Source organism: Gambusia affinis, linkage group LG09 (genome assembly GCF_019740435.1).
Source record: "Gambusia affinis linkage group LG09, SWU_Gaff_1.0, whole genome shotgun sequence".
NCBI lineage: Eukaryota > Metazoa > Chordata > Actinopteri > Cyprinodontiformes > Poeciliidae > Gambusia > Gambusia affinis.
The window spans coordinates 24,813,849-24,826,111 of NC_057876.1; the positions used below are offsets into that span (position 1 = coordinate 24,813,849).

The window sequence follows — 12,263 nt, forward strand, 5'->3', positions numbered from 1 at the left end:
TGTATGCATGTGTTGATTTTAATTTTATTTACATATTTAAATGAATGCATGTCTCCCTTGTCTGGAAGATAAATAGGTCTATAAGATCCCCTTATGTCTCATGTATTTGTTATGACAGGTAAGGTCATATTTGTTCATTTGTGAATAATGCCTGCCTTTAGAATGATGGACATAAGATAGTTTGGGGCTTAATGCTGCACACATTGGTGAGTAGAGGCAATTGCTTTTATATGTTAATTAGTGATTCCTTTCCATCATGACTCTTTATTACCACACCTGTATGCTCCATTCCAACAAAACTACTTTTCTGGAAGTGGTATGAAGGGTTAAATAGGGCTGGGGCTGTCAGGGTCTGAGGCCTGGCAAGTATGGTAGGACTGCATCATGGGACACACCTGAGGTAATTGCATTTTTCATGTGTTTAGATAATTTAAACAGTGTATTTTAACAGTTAAGGTTATTATTGAAGCTCCTTTGTTGGTTATTTTCTGCAGCGGAATACCAAGAACTCATCTTCAAAGACTTTTAAGCATGATAAGCAAATTTCCCCCTTTACATTTTTTGCCTTACCCTTTTGTTTAAGCAACATAGAAGATGCTGTGAGGATAATGGCTTGACTAACATACTATGTTGATATTTGGTTGCCATTTTCAGATTCATTGTAAATTTAAGAGAAAAAGAAAAACACAACGTATAATTTAAGAAAAGCTTATTCTATTTCTGAAGTTAACCAAAAAAGTTTTGGAGGTTGTAAAATCAATATTCACATGTACAATAAGGGGCTGACAAGGCAGAAAAAGTTTCAAAATAATGTGCTTTTGGTTAAAAAAAAAATTCTGTCCAGTTGCAACTAGTTTGCCTTAGATTATGATTAAACATAATTTAAAGTCCTTCAATGCAGGGAAATAGCTTTTCACTAAAGCTATGAATAGGATGCTTATTTCATCACTCTGTCCATCAGTCTCCAGATGGAGAATAGGGAGATAGAAGCAAAGGTAATATGCAATATTAATAAAAACTGCTGCTTTGGCACATCTCTAAACTTTTTAATAACTAAAAATATTAATCTGACATCACGTCCAGCCCACAGACACTGTCTGGCTCAAGCAGGTGGGCTGTTTGTACTTTCTGAGCTCCTCTCAAACGCTCATGCATGATTTTAAGTTAGCATGTTGATTAGATTAGCACTTTCTGAAACTCATGTCACTAAAATTATACATGTTTCTGCTTTTTTGTCATTTGTTTTGCCTATCTTTGGTGTACGTATTCTACCCCATGTTTTTTGCATCAAACTCCCACCTCTGCTGCCTTTTTTACTCTTCCCAACTTCCTCACTTAGTTGCTTTAACAAGATATGAGTTGTAATTTTAAACTGTTGACTAACTATGAAAAGTTATCTCTGAAAGTATTGACCAAATTTAATGTTGCATTCACTAGTATTTTTCTCAGAGAAAATGAGGTTTTTTTTAATTAACACAGCTGTGACATGTCTAGTTATATGTGAACACTCAAAATGTGTGACCTTACTCTAAAACAGGGATTGAATTTTGAGTTTACAATTGATGTTTCCTACCAAACTGATCAAATTTAATGAAATTTATATATGTTCTGCTGTTCATCAGTGTTTATGTGAATATGACTTTCTGAAAGAGACTCAATAGATAATGTAAATTGGATGCTTAGTGGACACTTGTCTGACAGGCAGAGATAGCATTGCTTAATTAACCCGATATTAAAGGAATCAACAAGCATTGAATTCCGATTATGCAAAATTTGTTGAAAAAAAAGCCCAAAGTTACCCTTAATTATGTTTTAATCTCTAGATTCTTTAGCTAATTAGATTGTTTGGTTGATTTGGTCTGGGACTTGGAGTCTGTGCTGACGGCATTTTATACCATAAAGCTGTGTTTTATCCGGGGATCTTTGATAACATTAATTACGGATTTTTTTGTGCATTATGTTGAGAATAGTGAAGGCGGTATCTGGGACCTTGACTATGTTGTTTTGTTTAATACAAAACTGCTGTGAAAATATATGTGGTCAGCAGTTGTCATGCTAGAGGTAGGTTGTTTTTCTTAATCTGTGCAACACAGAACACCAAGGATTTGACTTTTCGCCCATACAAACTGTTTCTCTCCTAATTACCTTCAAAATATCCTTGACACAATTGGGGTCAAGGGTCAGTTGGGGTGGTCATAAATATCTCTCATGCATGATGCAAGTCTGCATGAAAAAAAAGAGTCAGACAACAGATAAAAAGAAATAGAAATAAATCAGACCGTTTAGGATTGTCCTTTTCAAGGTAAACTGTTATGGTCTTAAATGTAAAGTACTCAGGGCTCGAAAGAAATCTTAAATAAGGTGTCTTTTTGGGGGGTGGGGTTAAGTTTTTATTTTCTATAACCTGTGTTTGCTCTACCAACATATTTCTGGGTTTTAAATTTTATGTCTGGAAACTCTTCACACGGATCTGTAATGTGTGTGAAAATTGTTTCTCCAGTATACCTTTCACATTCAAACAAAATTGGCTATTTAGTTTTATGCTGGAAGTCTGTCTCAGGAGGTTCACCTTACAGGCAGTCCATCTGAAATTCTGTGCCTTTTTTTCCCTGTACTTTAAAAAGAAAGTGTCTGTGCAAAGTCCAAGGATTGTCTCCACCAAGTATTTTGTGGCATCTTATTTTAGAGATGCCCAGTCCTCTTTTTATGTTTTAAGGGGCATTTATAGATGCACCTTTCTCTCCATTTGTGCAGTTTTTACCAAACGCACTGAATGACAATAACTTTTAACTAATGCAGAGCCAATGCAGGACATCTCAATGGATTCCCTACCAAAAGCTAGTGGGACATTGCCTCTGGCATTGAAGCGAAAGCAAGTTGAATGTTGAGTAGGTGTACGTTTTTTGTTTTTTTTTAGGAATAGAAGCAAATGCATTGAAAGAAAGGGAAGTACTCAAATCTGGTACTTCCTTTGACATTACCAAATATACAGCCATATGTAAACTATATAAACTAGTTTAAGAAATCTAAAGCACAGTATAGCAGAGATTAAAGAGATTACAATGAACATAATTTTCATCAACTACCATCTGAATTGATAGAAGAATGAAATAGGGCCACAATGAATTTTTATGCATTCATTCAAAAGGGTGTTTTGGACACCATAATGACATAAAATTTTATTTAATATGATTCTCAGTCTTTGTGTCACCAGAGTCACAGTGGAAGAGTTTCACATTGTGTCACATCGTGCCTTCAGGCTGGTTGGCTTGTCTCCGAACAACTGAAGTGATGTGTGTCATTTTGAGCTGGAGCTTTTAGAGGTGACTCGCTGGAGCCAAAAGCAGTGTTGATATGAAATAATCATCTGTCAGAGTTAATACTAAGGCCTGTCTGTTGTTTTCTGCCGTGCGTCCACAGACTGACAGTAATGCAGATTTAAGCGTTCATTCACAGACCTGTACAGTGATTTGAAAGGTAACAGTCATGTCACTTTCCTGAAGAGAGAACACAGGGTTTCAAATACTGATCATTGCTGCAAGTTGACAAAACACTGTGCTGTACATTTAATGAAAAGCTTGTGACATTATGCTGCCCATATAAAATAAGATGGATATTTAAGAAACATATTTAAGCTAAATGGTAAATGGGCTGAACCTATATAGCTCTTTTCCAGTCATTTTGACGACTAAGAGCTCTTTACACTAGAGTCACATTCACTTATTCGCACTCAAATGCATACACATTTATACTCCGATACGCAGGTAGGCAGATACCTCGGTAGGCAGCTTGAGGTTAAGTGCCTTGTCCAGGGCCACGTTGACATGTGAGAAGAAAGCTGAAATAAAAAATATATATATATATCTGATCACTATTCAACCCACAGTCACCCTCTCTAGTTAAAGCTTTGATGGTTTATAATAAATTTTGTCATTCTAATACATATTTTAATAAATGAAAATGTTTTACTTGCCCAAGGAAAATTATCAAACTTCTTTTAGAAAGTCACAGCAACAAAACTATTGATAAATAATATTCTATTCATTTTTTAATACTTGCTGAGAATATTCTGTAACATCAATCAAAAGTTTATTTGCATTGCACATTTCAGCAACAATACAATTGGAAATGCTTTACACTATAAAAACACAAAAATGTACAAAGTCACAAAAGACACCACACAGTCAGCAATTGAGAAAACATTACATTTTATAAAGTGCCATCATTACAACATCCACCTTGTATTTATTGCTCTCACAATAGATACAACCTGAGGGTGGAAAGTAACTATTGCTGCAATAAATTAGATATAATTGTTTTGGAATTGTTGCAGTCCTTGAGGCCAAAGCTTGTTTCTGTGCAAACACACCTTTCAGCTCCATTATGATTCTATGAAAGAATTTTTTCAGAAAAAAATAGCACCAGTAATATTGCTACTTTAATCTCAGACTGTCTTAATTATATATACACTTTTTTTTTTCATAAAAATTTCTCATAAGTGGAAGACAAGATATAATTGAATCAGACTTTACATTTCTGAGTCATCACCAAAACTCTGTTAACTGTCTGTTGAGGCCTGGGCTCAAACATATTTTATTAGTGTAATATACTGCCATACAGATGCTCCTATTTATTCCTATTTCCTGACATGTCGTCACTGCAGTTCACTCTTCATACATCATCTCTTACATAACTACCAAGTACACAAATCCACAAAAAATGCCACTGCTTATTCTACTGAAATAACACAAGCTGTGTGCCAAACCATACTTCCTCCCAATCTTAGCAATGGCATGAAAAAACAGTCCTCCTCAGCTCCTCTTTTTTTGGCAGGGAAGAGCACGAGTAAAGGTAATGTACCATTACAATTAGAGAACTAGAAAATGAACAAGTGAATAAAATAGTGTGGCTCAAAAAAGGAGAAAAGCGTTTTTGTTTCCCCTCCACGGGGTCTTTTGTGGGCTCTAGTGTCCCTTATATGACAGTAACCTGACAGGGAAAGGGGAGAGAGAGGGGGAAAGACATGCGGCAAATGTTGCCGGGTCCGGGATTCGAACCTGCGACAGCCGCGTCGAGGACTCAAGACCTCCGAACATGGGTCACGCTATCCCCTAGGGCACCACAGCACACCCATTTCAAAACATCTTAAACTGTAGGATGTAGGATGTGGGTCAGATTTAACCTCCTGACCCACATGCAGAATCAACAGAGTCCAAATAAGGAATTGGTTTTATTTTTAAAGAAATAAACAACTAACAGATCTTGATCCTTCAGGAGGATGGAAAGGGTCATGAGATCGGTGGCGTCTGGAATGAGTGGAATTAATGATGGCCAGAAATAATTGATCAGGGAAGAAGTAAAAGAGAGCTTACTTTAAAATGATTTAGAGTGAGGTGTGGAGGAAAAGATGGCCAGGGTCCTGTGTGGAGAATGGTTGATGGTGAAGCCTCAGATTAGTGTGAGGAGGGTGGAACCAGGGGTCTGATGAAGCAGGATGGAGGAATGATGAACGGCAGAGCAGGTAACTGGCAGTAGGAGAAACAGCGGATCTGATTCTTTGTGGAAATCCAATGAGAAAACCTAGAGGCACAAACACAAGGACTATAAAACTTCTGGCAAATGCACAGAAAATAGTAAACAGCTTGTTACAGGTAACTACAAGAGGAGGCCAGAGAGACTACCGGTAAATGTTAATAATCCAGCACTGAGCGAAAACTCTGCCGCTCTTTTATTCCCAGTGCTCTGATGAGGATGCATCACTCACATTCTCACACACACAGGAACCCTGACATCTTGTCTGCTTTTTCCCCATAGGAAATCACAGCTTAATGTCAGCCCAAGAAAAATAGCTTTACCACATTAAAAACCTGCAGAACATGTCAAGATAATACTGACATTTTATAGATGAGGAACATTTTATAGATGAGTATATCTGGATATGAATAAATGCCTGTTTAATTGCTGCTGACATCAGCGTTAGATGTCTAATCTTAACACCCAACACCAATTATCAGGCTCAGGTAGGGGTCTGCAAGAAAAACATTGTGCCACTTGTCCTACTTATGATTACCACATGGAGGCCAACGTCGATTGTTTTTCACAGTCGGTATTAATAGTAAATTATACGGGGATGATAATAGACTCCTCAGGGAATTTAAACAATCCTAATTTTAATTTGCAGAAACTACATAAAGAAAAGTTGACAAGTTGCAGAAAAGGGCCAATCAATCTCCAAACAAAAGGAGATGACAACAGTCTTTTTTGTTTCTAAGAACTAATCTAACATTTTGAGTTTTAATTAGTTTTGAGTACATCAAAATAAGTTTGTCACAAAGCTCAATTGTTGCTGGTTGAGCTATTATCTGTGGAAATCTTGATATTCCTCCATCAATCCATTTAGCAGACTGATTTTGCTAAAGAGATTTATATGGGCTTTGAGTATTTGTCTTTGAGTGTTGGCAATGGTTAAAGCCAAAGTCTCAGGACCATCATTGTTTGACCTACCAAGCTCAGATTAGCTCCACATTTAAAAACAAAATTAAGGTTTTGGAGTCTGCAGACTGAGGATGTTTGGATAATTGAACCTTCGGACAAATCTAAGTGTCATGACTGTAAGGGTAAGTTGCCTCTGATCTTTTTGATGATTTCACTGGTTTGCATGAAATAAATTCATGTGGAAACAGCACAAAAATAGGTTTTATTCTCATAGAACTTTGTAGGGTTAGTTATAGTTCATTGGGAGGGGGTTGAAAGGAGGGTTACCACAAAGCACTTGTTTTTAGGGCAGCCAAATGACTAACCATCCTTTATTACTGGAGACAATTATGTTATTTCTAGTAGTTTGCAAAACAAATGGAGTTGTCGGAGAGGATTTCTATGACTGACATGTGGGCTGGAATCCTCTTTAGAAAAACTTTGAAAATGTCACGCTAAGATCATCCAGACCACAGGGAGATAGAAAGAAAGACTTGGTGGGCTGTAGAATTTTGTGTCAATTTAGCTGAATTATGTGATTAGGAACCACAAACTGGATTAATCACAATCAGTCCAGGCATTGTTTCAATTTTCAGTCTGTGCAATTAGGGATTTTGGATTCTGAACATCAGAAAGAAGTATTGTAATTTTGCCATCCGTTTATAAAGTTAGAAATGGGGTAACCAGTGCTGGGAACTTGATTAAGCTTTGCAGCACTCACTGCTACTAACTATTTATATAGCATTCAAGTAAATGTGGAACTGTATGTGAAGTTTGCATGGGTAATAGTTTTTTATTGTACTGAAACTTATTCAGAGTTCTAAAATGAGCATGTGAACCCCAACAGCCCCACTCAGACATGTTTGCAATTGTGCCTCATGAGACATCTGACAGACCCAGATCTTGTTGCTCTGCAGAAGAAAACATCAAGATTAGCTCAGCAGGATGTACAGAGACACTTCTGATTTGCCTCCAAGAAAGAAGATAGACGTGGAAAATAAGGAGCACCGAATGCTAAGTAAGGCTTTTGAAACACTGGCAGTCATAACAGGAGCCATGACAATGAGCAGTACTAGATTTGGGCATGTGCAGGCATGCAGAAAAAGAATAAGGAGAGTACTTGAGGCTTAAGTGCACCTTCATGATTAAAAGGGTGTCATGTGCAGCAGCATATTTGAATTGGACCGTCTGAAATAGCCTGGTGGCTTTGCTTCATTAAACACAGTCAGTAATGTGGATAATTTGAAAATATCCACCTCACACTTAGCCTCTGAATCCCCAGCAATGGTTCGAGGTTTGTTAATCTCTCCATACTGGTTCAATGATTCATAAATCCTGCCAGTTTAAAGAAAAATGTAAGAACATACTAAAATTAGAAGACAACGTGCTAGGCTAAAAAGCCCTTGCCATTATCCAAAACCTGGCTTCCTTGCAAGCTAGCTACAAACAAAACGTGAAACATAAGCTGAAATTCAAAATTATGGAAATACTTGCAAAAATAAACAATGTTCAAAATGAAAATATATTTAGCTTTTATTCAAGTTTCATTTTTGCAGCATTACATTTTTTACATTCTTCATATATTTTTTTCTTTCAAAGCAGTAATTTATTTTCTTTTGTTACTAAATTGTTTTGTAAATGTGAGGATTTACTTTGTAAGCTTTGTTGTTTTTATGAGGAGGGCCACATTTACATTGTAATTGTGATTTTTGGTGTTTCAAAATTAATCCTAAAATTATCCTATAGTCACACAAAATTTTGTAATGTAAAAGTTGATGATATTTAGGATACAGATGTTACAAAACCCCAGTGGCACTTAATGACAACAGTCATGATCATTAGGTGTCATTAATGTTCATGATATACATCATATTTATAAAGGTTCATGACACCCTTATGTTACCCACTTGAAATAAATTTGTTTCCATTATTTTAGTCACTCTTTTCAATAGAAAGTCAATTACTTCTGCCAGTTTCACAGTATTAGTCACTGTGTGAACACACACTAAGACCAGTAGGCAAGCCGTGAAGAGACTATTTAAAAGCAGGGTTGGATTTCTGAGTCTACCTGGGCATCATGTCCAGAGCCCTAAGAGTTCAGGAACCAGTAATCTACTGGTTGGATTTGTTCATCCCCCTTCTGAATCCTATCCCTTTGTATCCACACAATTCCACAGCAGTTATCATTTTTTCAACATCTTTGCTTCTTCTGTCTTCTTTAAACCTCTTTCAAAATGTTTATAGAAACTCATTTGCATTACTCATTTTTCCTTTTTTAATGGGTTTGTTGCTTTGTAACCAAAACTTTCTGTACAGCCGACTCTGCCTTTTTTTTAACCATGCTTTCTGTGGGGGAGCCAATTTCTTTCTGTTGTACAGTAAGCTGCGAAAAGCCCTTAGATTGTGGCCAACAGTGTATCGCATTTCTTTTGACAAGGCAAATACATAAACAGGAATTAGTGTGAATCCTCACAGATTGAGCTCAAAGCTCTACTTATTTCCTCAGTGACAAATACATCTTCTATGTAAATAATTGACCTATTTGAACAACTTTGAGTGTGTGTTGCTGTTTAGCCCAGCAGTTCTCAGTGATTCCAGATCATTCGATAAAACCACAGTTAAATGCAGAAAATTGCAGAAGTTGATAGAGAACGTAAGTTATCTTGGTAGGGAAAGAAACAAGTCAGAGAAAAACAGAGAAGGCAGACTGAACTTTGTTTAACTTTTCAGTAAAGGTTGAAATTATTAGAACTGAAGAAAAACAACTCTTTTAAGGCACTTCAGAGAAAAGAGTTGGAGAAACAAAATACAGAATTTTAAATGTGTGATTTACAGTTGTATACGAGTCAAACATTTCAAAATTCTTTAAGGAGTTACACTTTTTTGCAAAGGAATAAATGTGCAGTTTGAACATTTACTGAAGCTTCTTTTTTATATCAGACCATTTTAAAAGTTAAACACATCCATTTGGGAACCAAACATCAACTATTTGTTTACATGACGCACCTGCAGAAGGGATTTGACTACCACAGCACCATGTGATTTGAAGCCTGTTGACAATGTCCACCACATCAGACTTGGTTCATTAAATCCAAATGATGTAATGAGTCAATAATTAGTGTGCCTGATTAGGCTTGGCCTTGTGCACCCAAGAAACTATGCTCAAAAGGATTCATATGGTTGAAAACATTTCAGAAATGACAGAGGCTGTTTCACCTTGAAATGTATGACCTGTGAGCCAGTTTCTTTCCGCAAAAAATGTCACATACTGAGGAGAATATTTGGACATGGCAGCAATCCAGTTTTGCTTCAAGACAGAGACTGTAGCAGATGTTTGCTGTCACGTTAGCTTAAATCTGACCCACCCTGGTCTCTCAGGTCACTAGACATATCAGATGCAACTTTTTACCCTTTATAAAATCTGTTTCTCTGTCAAATGATGCATGCTAAAATTTCACTGGAACACGTAAAAAACTGAGGGTAAAAGGTAACATAACGCTTAAAGGAGAAGCCACACAGCACATTGAACAGCTGAGAAACAGTTCAAAATGTTGCTTTCTTCTCAGGGTGTCAGAAATATTTAGCATGTGGTCAGAACAGACAGAAATATGCCAGGAAAAATCTCCATGCACTGATTTGGTTTAATATTACTGAGGCAGTTCACAATGTCAATTATCTGATGCAGTCATTAAAAATACCTTATTTACATAAGATTAGAGCACAACTGCTAAAAATATAGTGAAAGCTCTTTTCTTTAAAGGGATTTATTGTGTATATATTAGGGAATAGAAAACAAACACCACAGTTTTCAGATCTGTTTCTAGTGTGTTTTAGAATTTATACAAATTCTGAATTAATGAAAAGTTGAAAATAGTATGATAATCAAAAACATTTCAAAATTTATGAAACGTATAAACTCCAAAGTTCATTGTGCTTTAACACACAAAGTTCCTCTATGACACCTTAAAGCAGAGATCCTCAACTCTGCTCCTCAGAGGCCATGCTGGACATATATTTACTGTCCAGCAAGTTTTAGATGTATCCCTGCTCCATTACACCTGATTCAAATGAATCAGTTATTTTTTTAATATTTGAATGTGTCACCCCTGTGAACAAACACAAAAATGGTTGGCCTTTTTTAAATTCTTGTGAGATTTTTGTGAGGTATTTCCCTCATCTTTACCAGGGGAGCCAATACATTTGGAGAGCACTGTATACAAAGGTTGTTTTTTACCCCAAGAGGCTGACATTTAGGAGCATCGAGGTTTTTTACCCAGTAGAAGTGTAAATGTATTTTGTGAATTGTGTGTGTGCGAGACCCTGTCTGAGAAGGTTCACAAGTCACTTTAACTGAAAGGACAACAATCAAACAGACACTTGATGGTTCACAGCTCAGTGATTGACACCTGACCTCCAAGCTGCCCTGCTCAGAGAGACATTCAAGACCCTCAAACTCCCTTTGTCCTCTGAAATAATGTCTGGTTGGAAGCAGCATGTTGGCATGCAATGAATTTAGCACTGTGAGTCACTTCTGTTAAATGTCAGAGCTTAGAGATCTTCATTGAAGTGTGACTGCCTTTGCTTTCAGAGAGCCTTCACTCTCCTCATGCTCATGTGGTTGTCAGTGAATGTCACCATTTTCTGTGTAGTGTGTCATACCATAAACCAGGGGTGGGCACTCCTGGTCCTCGAGGGCTGATGTCCTGCAACTCTTAGATGTCTCCCTGGTCCAACACACCGGAATCCAATAGCTAAATCATCTCCTAAGTGCAGTCAGGTTCTCCAGAGTCCTGCTAATAACCTCATTATTTGACTCAGGTGTGTTGAAGCAGAGATACATCTAAAAGTTGCAGCCCTCGAGGACCAGGAGTGCCCACCCCTGCCATAAACAAATTGATTGCCTGCTTTTTTTAGATTATTTTTTTTCTCCAGGCTACTTCCAGAACCAAACTCACACTGTTGGTCAGTTACCTCTAAGATGCATTGCAATAAAAACTGAAAATGTCAGTCTCAACTTCAAAACTGAATCTTTCTGCATGTTTCTCCATCTGATAGCTCTTAGTCAGCACTGTGTTTGACTTGAGTCAGCCTTGAGCCTCGCCTCACAAGAATATGCTGATTAAGCACAACTCTGCAGCGGCTTAGAAGTTGGTGTATACTTGTATTTTAAATTTACTTCTACAACATCCCCACCCAATCAACATTGTAACCAGTGGCAGCTGATCTATAGGGGATGCTGGGACGCCGCCCTCTCAGATATGGAGAGGGAGAAAAAAGTATTAAAATGATCTATATAAATGAGTAAAAAAAATGTATTATACATACGAGTTTCCTTAATTATGTGTACCTAAATGTAATCTGAATGTATTGTCACGGTTTGTGGGTATTCTCATCTACAAGTTCAACTAGAACTACCAGAGAAGGGTCATTTGACATTTCTACCTTTGGAACCCAGAGAGGGGTCAAATGACCTGATGGATTCTAATTAGCATCCTAAAAGGAGGTGTGAACAGGCGCTTTTGTTCTGTAAATAAGGCCATTACTGGCGCACCAAAGGAAGAGGGAAAGCTTAACTCCCAACTAACTGTCTAGTTAGTTCTATTCAGTATATTGTATTTTATAATATAAAGATTATATATATTATATTTAGCTTAGTTTTATTTTAGCAAAAAACCACAATGAATTAATTTTAATATTTTAAATGGAGAATTAGAAATTTTACAGCCAGGTACAGCTGTGAGCAATGACCAGAAGTATTTGTGTCTAAGTCAAGAGGACTGAAATTCCAG

General features: G+C 37.0%; 1 long non-coding RNA gene across 1 annotated transcript; it reads right to left on the bottom strand.

The window, feature by feature from the left end:
- Positions 1-5,044: 5,044 nt before the first annotated feature.
- On the bottom strand, positions 5,045-11,174 carry LOC122837018. Its single transcript, XR_006371680.1, has 3 exons — positions 11,134-11,174; positions 5,373-5,580; positions 5,045-5,306 (listed from the first exon to the last, which is right to left on the bottom strand). It is a non-coding gene; the product is annotated as an uncharacterized LOC122837018 (long non-coding RNA).
- Positions 11,175-12,263: the final 1,089 nt, after the last annotated feature.